General features: G+C 37.2%; 1 protein-coding gene across 1 annotated transcript in view; it reads right to left on the bottom strand.

Annotated features, from left to right (window-relative positions):
* Positions 1-238: 238 nt before the first annotated feature.
* Positions 239-5,612, bottom strand: part of CELF2 (CUGBP Elav-like family member 2) — a 374,279-nt gene continuing 368,905 nt past the window's right edge. Inside the window, 1 exon segment of the mRNA XM_032689527.1 lies at positions 239-5,612. This exon segment is cut by the window's right edge and continues 3,223 nt beyond it. The gene's annotated coding sequence lies outside the window, so the exon portion shown is untranslated.

Raw genomic sequence — 5,612 nt, 5'->3', positions numbered from 1 at the left:
GCACATCTGCTTCTGCAAATACAGAAGAAGATCGAAATTTCTGCATTTTAGTCTCTTTTACTGCAAGTCACTGAATGGTAAGACTTTTTCTCCCCACAGACTTCAGCAAGCCTAATTTTCAAAGTCTCTGTTATTAATGAAATATCAAGCAAATTAGGTAACATTTGCCTGGGCATGGTTAAAGACCATGCACCCAGTGAGATTTCATATAACAAAAAGCGCCCAACCCTAGAAACATTTTTTTTTTTCCATTTAATGCTCATAAAATTTTACAGACAACAGAATCCTTTCTTAAGCTTTATTTAAGAAATCGAATACTATTATAGTTCAATATATATAAGACACATCCAGTATTGTGTTCCTGATAGCAAGTGCATAGATTTTGTTAAGATATCATTTTTATATTTAATTTTTTTTTTTATTTGTTACTCAGTAGCACGTTTCATGATCACACGAAGGGATATTCCCAGTGATTTTGCTAAGAGCATGAGAGAAAAAACAGAACACAGCAAAGTAGTGAAACTACAACAGAGATGAGGAACAAAAACGATCAGGCAAACTATCAGTACAGTCGATTCCTGATAAGTGAATAATCTGATTGCTTGGTCACAATGCTTTATTCACTTATCAGGAATGATTCACACTACATTTTGTTAAACTGTTTTCCTTAGCCTAATACCTAAGAGTCACACTGGGCAAAGGCACACACACTCTGGCAGGCTATTCTTTAATCAGCAAGTCTTGTGACAGTTTGGTAATTTCCCATGGTGATACACATATAGCTAACAAAGAGACATTTTACTAACACTGCAAGGTGCCTTACATAATTGAAATTAAAAGCATGCGTTTAAGCAGGACAAACTGTTCAGCTGCATTGCTTTAAGGAACTCGTTTTTCCCCATTGTTGGAATAAAATAATAAAAAGAATGAAAGAAAGAAAGAAAACCCTGTATCTTTCAGCCCTGAGTATTTAAAAGAAACCCAACTGCAGTTTAAGTCTTTTTTTTTTTTTTTAAGTTGTATTTTTGGAAGAAAAGACCCTTCACAAAGCTCTAGTTTCTTTCCTAAGACCAAGTTTGGAGGAAAAAAAAAGAGAAAAGAAAAAAAAAAATAAAGCATCCACAGAGCAAGCTAAAAAAACCCAGAGAGCAATTCTGATTCATCATTCATGCAAGTCAAGACTTACTTAACTGAATCCACTGATGTCAAAATTATCCAAATCGGGATCATAAACTCTAGAAGTGTCAAAGATCCAGGATACAGTCTGACCACTGGGTTCTGCTTTCCTGCCTGGCTGTCTGCTACAGGCTCCTGTGGTTTTAGATTAAATTTAGGGTTGCTTGGACCTCTGACCTCTGACAACAGACCCTGCGAGATGACACTGGAGCTTCTCTGGGGCTCCAGACTCATTGTTTATTTGCTTCTCATGGAAACGGAAAAGTGAAAAAAGGAAAAAAGAATTAAAAAAAAAAAAAATGCATTGAGCAGTAACAACCAGGCCAACTCGCAAGCCACCAGAAAATTTCAAAAGTCTTCCAAAGGCAGGAACCAACGTTGCTGCTGACACCACACGGATACACCCAGTGCGCCAGGACCAGTAAGACGGTATTGAGGGGGGCTGTGTGTGTGTGTGAGCCAAAGCCAGAGTGCCAGAAAGACCAGGGGAGAGGAGACAAGAGGGAGGAGTGTCATTTGGGTCTCATAAGAGCACTTTTAAGTGGTCTTCGATACCTGAGCATCACAGAAAGTGGGACAAAGGAAAGGGATGGGGGCGTATGGCTTGAATTCCAGAGAGCACTCGCCAGTGCTTCTCTCTCCTCCTTGGGTTTGGTTTGGTTGGTTTTGTTTTGCTTCCCCCCCCCCTCCAAATTGTAAAGTTTGTATCTGCGATCAAACAGAGGAGAGAAGAGTCTTTTTGTAAACCAGAACAACATAGATTTTTCTTTTGCAGCTTTTATTTCCTCGTGGTAGACACCGGCTGGGGGAGAGCAGAGAGATTCTTGTGAGGAGAAAAAAATTATAGGAAATGAAAGAATAAAAAAAGCTAAAAGCCAACTGTAAAAAATAATGAGAAAAAAAAGGGCTATGGAATTTCTTTAGTCCCTTTTGAGATTTGTGTAATACTATCAGCCAATGCTGAGAATGAACTGCTTTGTAAGCCCACAGCAAAAATATCACCCATTGGAACAACGGGGGATCTTTTTTCCATCATTTATTTCTCCGTCCTTTTATTTTTGTGTTTTTTTTTTTCTTTACTTCCGCTGGCTTTAATAGAAAGTCTTCCTGTGCTCCCTTTATTTTTTAAAGTATTATATGTATAACTGCACATAACAAGCTCGATCACCTGGTAGGCTTTTGCAGGCTCTCACAGCCCTAGTTAAGACGTGATTAGTTTCTAAGGAGAGTTTGACTAACGCCATATGCCATCAGATTACTGTGCAGTTTGGAAGAAATCCCAAGGCTATATCCTCCTTTTCTTGAATGTTTCATGTGCTTCTGCGAAGTAGTGGCAGAGTATTATTTTTTTTTTTAACAACTAGGAAGAACTGATCTCCATAATCCATGTTTTCCAGACTGACTGAAATGTCACAGCAAAAAAAAAACCAAAACAACTTTTCAGGTGACTTCTGTGTGTTTGTGTGCAGAAGGTTTTGCAGTTCGAAGGCTAACAAAAGCTACCTTGAATAGGACTTTGCAAGAAGCTCATTTAAAATGCTTCCTGCTCCGAGAGATTATCCAAGTGATAAGGCATGACTAGGGGGAGGAAGAGAGAGAAAAAAAAAATCAAAGAAACCAGAACATGTCTAAAATGTACAAATCCTCTTTTGCCCCCCAATCAGCTATTCACTTAGGTGGAATCGACTGTATCTTTTGTACACAACCAACAAATAGAGAAAAAAAAAACAGGCACGTGAAACAGTGAGGTGTGTAGATGTATTACCAACACAGAATGACCACCAACAATACAACACACAAAGTAGAGAGACAAGTATTAGGAAAATGGTTTAATATTGGAGACAGAAGCAAAAAACTGCATCACACAATAACATACGTTACAAAAATAAGTCTGACTGTTTCAACTACACGGTTATGTTCACAATGAGGACAGAAGAATCAGAAAAAACTCTGATCTAAACAGCAAAAAAGCAAACCCCTAACGTTTTAACTAATACATTTATCCACGCAAAGTGACCGAGTACTCCTAATTCTAATTACCTTATTGTGTAACTGCACGATACAGAATAAAAAGTGAAACTTACCGCTTTTGTTAAGACAAAATTCTAAACACTAGATATAAGCAAAGGGAAAAAAAGAAATCAAGCCAAAGTTTTGAATTCTCGAAACAAAACCAACTCTCTTTCTACCGTCCAGAAATCAAACTTGAAAATCAGTCATGATCGAGGGGGCCCACGAGAGTAAGCCACAAAAATTTCCATTTGTTTTTTAATCTCCAGTATAAAAAGTTCCACTGGTACAAAATGCATAAGTACAATCAAGTTGTAGAAATAGGAAAGCCTGCTTTTTTTTTTCATTTTTTTGTTCTTTTTTTTTTTTTTTGGCTCAAATTCCATCAAACAACAAAATCCAAATGCATCAATAAAACAGAAACAATACTCAAATGGTCTTACAGTTTCCACTAGATTGCATTAACTTTGGCTTTTCTCAGACAATACTTAAAAACTAGTTTGTAATTCTAAACAAAATGATAGTATTATTAATCTACAAACAACAATTCTCACAGCACAAAAAGAACACAAATACATAGGTTTGTTTTTTTTTTTCTTTTTGTATGACATTATCCAAAAAGGTAATGAAACTACAGGATATTTTTTCCTTTTGTTAATTAGCACTTAAGATAATAAAAACAGAAACAGTAAAATGATTCCAGAGTAGCACAAGCCAAGGAACTGTAACCCCTATGGTGAAAGAAAGATGAACTTGTTACTCCTTTGAGGACTGCCATTTCATCGCAATTAGCTAATTTGTTTGAAAAAACAACTAGTCTAGTCTTTTGATTAGAATTTTGTAAAGCAATTTCCCTTGTTTTACTTCCTCTCTTATTAGGCCCTTGCACCCTTGCAGCTTTATCCTTTCAATATTTTGAAAGAGAACTGGTACATAATTTGTCTCCCAGGAGGTGTACGTTTGGGTTTTTGGTTTCGTACTTGAATTTTATTTTATTTTTTAGTTTTATTTTCCCCCAAGATGGACTCTTTTCTAAGCAATGAGCCATCTCAGTTGCCTGAAAGTACAGAAACATTCCTCCTCTCCCACTGCTAAGCCAATGTCCTGTGGAGTGTAATTCAGGGAAGCCTGATGCCGAATTACACTGCCTGAGGACCAGAAGCATCACCACTCTAACTGGACTGGTAAACCCACAGGACACACCAGGGCATCTAAAAAAGCTTTAGAAATTTAGACAGTGGGTACAATGAGAAATATCAGTGAAACAGTCTAAACAATCCAAATGATGATCTCATATTATATATATATATGTACATATATATAATATAACGTACATGAGATGATACTTTGAATACGCACAATTGCTGCAAGTAGTACAAAATAGCCCTCAGAGGGTGTAGGAAGGCCCCAGCAGTAGTAAAAACGTGAGAAAAGTGTAGATCATTTATTTATAAGTGCATGTGCTATAAGAAGGAAACTTTTTTGCATCACTAGAGGCTAGTCCTTTCCATCCCAGGGCTCTACGTAAAGAAGCATTTAAGTTGGGGATGAGAGACAAGAGTGCACCAGCTGATGTTGCTCATATAGGGCTTAGTTTTTTGAATTTGAGGCGGCTTCAAATAGAATTGGGTAGAACTAGGAGGTGGAAGAAGGTATGGCACTTTACGATCAGTAGCAGGTACTGCTGCTCACACGCATTGGGTTGGCAATGAATTCACTAGACCGGTGGCAAAGAACCGAATTTGGTTGTTGGTCACTACTTGTGCGGTAGAAATGCAACCTAATCAGACTTACAAGGCAGTGTAAAAAGGGCTACCAGCATCTCTTTTCTGGTTCCTCACACAGAGCTTCCTCCAGCAAACACCCACATCGGTCACCCAGATATTCCCATGGACTACTGGGATGAGTGAAGTCACTCCCCTCTGTACGAGTGTCTGCAGGAGTAAGCCAATATATTGCCGTGACAAATAATGGCAGATAACACCAAACATTACAGTGTATGTAAACTTTATCCACAAAAAGTAGTTTAACTGCAGTGCACACTGAATTTTCACCCAGGAAGATCTAGTGCATCTGATTTAAGCAAAAGTTCATTTATTTAAATTACAAAAATATTATTATTTTTTTTCTTTTTTTTTTTTTTCCCCCTCAAGGTTTTCAAATGGTGGATTGACCGCTCCGGGCTGGGAGTGGCTCACACAATAGATAATTAAAGAATTGTTTTCTTTTTCTTTTATTTTATTAATACTGAATAGCATATTCCAGCAGCATATTAAAAGCTCTTTAAGAAAAGACAAAATCCCCAAAATCTAAAAAGGAAAACCACAAGTTAATTACTGTTTTAAATAATTTTAGTTATAGATACAGAAGAAATTTAGACAGCAGTAAAATATTTTTGTCCTTCAGATCTGCCCTGTGCATTGTTC

The sequence above is a fragment of the Chiroxiphia lanceolata genome, chromosome 5 (assembly GCF_009829145.1).
Source record: "Chiroxiphia lanceolata isolate bChiLan1 chromosome 5, bChiLan1.pri, whole genome shotgun sequence".
Taxonomy (NCBI): domain Eukaryota; kingdom Metazoa; phylum Chordata; class Aves; order Passeriformes; family Pipridae; genus Chiroxiphia; species Chiroxiphia lanceolata.
Note: the sequence above shows the minus strand (reverse complement) of the source record. Positions and strands in the feature narration are given on the sequence as shown.